Genomic DNA, 3,145 nt, shown 5'->3' with positions numbered 1-3,145 from the left:
GTCATTGTTGTTTGGCAGGTCCGGGCTGGGGATTCGAACCTGCCACCTTAGGTGTACGTGGCTGGCGCCTTAGCCAGTTGAGCTATAGGCGCCGAGCCTTAAATAAAATTTTTTAAATTGCTGAATCATATGATAGTTGCATGCTTCATTTTTAAAAAAAATTGCCAAACTATTTTCCAGAGTAGCTGTGCCATTTTACATTCCCACCAGTAGCATATAAATGATCTAGTTTCTCTGCATTCTTCCCATTTTTCAGCGATGTCACTATTTTTTATGTTAGTCATTCTGATAGGTGTAGTCATAGCTCATGATGGTTTTAATCTGCATTTTCCAAATGATTCATCGTGGTGAACATCTTTTCTTATACTTACTTGCTGTCTGTCCATCTATCCTGGGACTCATCCCAGAAAAATGAAAACTTATGTTCATGCAAAAACCTGTTCATGAATGTCCATAGTCTCTTTGTTCATAATAGCCCCAAACTGAAAACAACCCAGATGTCCCACCACAGGTGAATAGTAAAATAAGCTATGGTGTAACTCAGCGATAAAAAGGAATGAACTATTGAGACACAAAAAAACTTAGCTAAATCTCCAGGGACTTATGCTGAGTGGGAAAAAAAGCCAATCTCAAAAGATCAAAAGGTATATGACACCATTTACGAGGTTGGACAGTTGGGTTTGCAAACTCATCCTAGAAAAAGTGCTACATACCTACCTCATTGCTGGCTATCACTATGACGGCCTTCGAGGTACTCCCCGTGAGAAGCTATGCACCAATGCCAGAACCTAGTCCACCCTTCAAAGGAATTTTGGAACTCTTTTTCTGGAATGGTCATCAGAGCAGTCATTGTATGAGGCTGGACAATTAAGTTCATGAACTCATCCTAGAAAAAGTGATACATATCTGATAGGTGAATATCACTATGTTCTCCAGTTGCCCAAGGAGAGTACTTTGAAGGTGACCATAGGGATATTCAGCAATGAGGTATGTAGATGTTTTTCTAGGATGAATTTGGATTTTAACTGACTGACCTTCATGTATAACATTTTTGAAGTGACCAAATTTTAGAGCTTAGAGAACAGAGTCTTTGCTGCCAGTGATTAGGGACGAGGTGGAGGAATGGAAGAGTGGTTAGTATAACTATAAAAGGACAATAGGAAGTATCTTTGGGGGGATGGAAGTGCTCTGTATCTTGACTGTATCAATGCTATTATCTTTTAATAATTTAATTTAATTATTTTTTATTTTATTATTATTATTTTTTTGAGACAGTGCCTCAAGCTGTCGCCCTGGGTTGGAGGTACAGCAACCTCCAACTCCTGGGCTCAGGCCATTCTCCTGCCTCCACCTCCCAAGTAGCTGGGATTACAGGCGCCTGCCACAACGCCCAGCTATTTTTTGGTTGCAGCCATCATTGTCGTTTGGTGGGTCCAGGCTGGATTCAAACCCGCCAGCTGAGCTGTATGTGACTAGCACCTTAGCCGCTTGAGCCACAGGCACTGAGCCAATGCTATTATCTTGGTCATAATATTGTACTATAGTTTTTCAAGACATTGCCATTGGAGGAAACTGAGTAAAAAGCACATGGGACTACTATGTTTCATTTCTTAACTGCAGGTGAATCTACAATTATCTTAAATTAAAAGTTTAGGCTTGGCGCCTGTGGCTCAAGCGGCTAAGGCACCAGCCACATACACCTAAGGTGGCGGGTTCGAATCCCCAGCCCAGGCCGACAAACAACAATGATGGCTGCAACCAAAAAATGGCCGGGCATTGTGGCGGGCACCTGTAGTCCCAGCTACTTGGGAGGCTGAGGCAGGAGACTTGCTTGAGTCCAGGAGTTGGAGGTTGCTGTGAGCGTGATGCCATGGCACTCTACCCAGGGGGATAGCTTGAGGCTTCGTCTCAAAAAAAAAAAAAAAAAATTAAAAGTTTAATTTTTAAAACCTAAAAAAAATGTTTTTTAATTAACAATTCCTTTGGGCCAGTGGGTGGCTTATGCCTATAATCCTAGCACTCTGGGAGGCTGAGGTGAAAGGATCACCTGAGGTCAGGAGTTTGAGACTAGTCTGAGCAAGAGTAAGACCCATATCTCTACTAAAAATAGAAAAATTAGCATGGTGGCACATGCTTGTAGTCCCAACTATTCAAGAGGCTGAGGCAGGAGGATTGGTTAAGCCCAGGAGTTTGAGGTTGCTGTGAGCTATGATGCTGTGCCATTGCATCCTAGCCTGGGTGAGAGAGCCTCCCCCTAGCTCCCCCAAAAGAACCTCCTTTGTTCATAAAGCTGAATAATATAAACTTGCTGGAATACAAGCAATGTTCTGATACATTGATCAGAACAATGTAAATGTAAAGTTTGATAAATAACTATCAGACATAAAAATTAAATTTTTATTGGAAATACATCTTTTAATGAGATGGTTGAGACAAGTTTTCTTCTCAATTCATGCATGTTTGTATGGATGACTCCGACTTACTGCCAGACTGACACAAAGTTCGGCCCCCACTTCATTCCCATGTTGTGTCTTTGTAGGTTTAAACACTCAGAAACAGGGTTTGCCTAGATTAAATAAATAAATAAATGGAAACCAATGAGTTTGTTATAAGAATGTCATTCAATTCTTTGAACTTCTTCCAAGTTATATGCCTAATAACATTATTATCAAAATGTTTTTTTATGATCCGTTGACAATTTGATTAGTGCCTCCTTCAATTTTGTTGAAAGCAGAGCTGGAAACTACTTGACTTGCAAAATGACTTGTTCCCCCTCCACCATCACCTCCCCCCACCTCCCGCCCCCATGAGAGTCACTTTCTTTCTCCATACCTACCTCGCTACCCCCAGTAGTCACTCCAGTTTGGTGCCTTGGAGATTTCTACCCCTAGGGCAGTGCCCATGGTGGGGGCAGATGGGAGGGGTGCAGCTTTGTCTTATAAAGCACTCTTTCCTCCCCAGTGGGAAAGGGAATGCCTTGTCTTAGGTGCCTTGTGAGGAAGATTGCCTTCAGGAAAAAAAGCACAGAAAACTGAGGATCAGACAATGGATTCTCTTCCAACTATCTTGATTTACAACCCCCTTTGAGCACCTCTGGGCTATATCAGAATTTTATGACTGACAAAGAAGGAAAATGTTCTTGAGG

Source organism: Otolemur garnettii, unplaced genomic scaffold (assembly GCF_000181295.1).
Source record: "Otolemur garnettii isolate 467f Iridium unplaced genomic scaffold, OtoGar3 scaffold00050, whole genome shotgun sequence".
Lineage (NCBI taxonomy): Eukaryota > Metazoa > Chordata > Mammalia > Primates > Galagidae > Otolemur > Otolemur garnettii.
Note: the sequence above shows the minus strand (reverse complement) of the source record.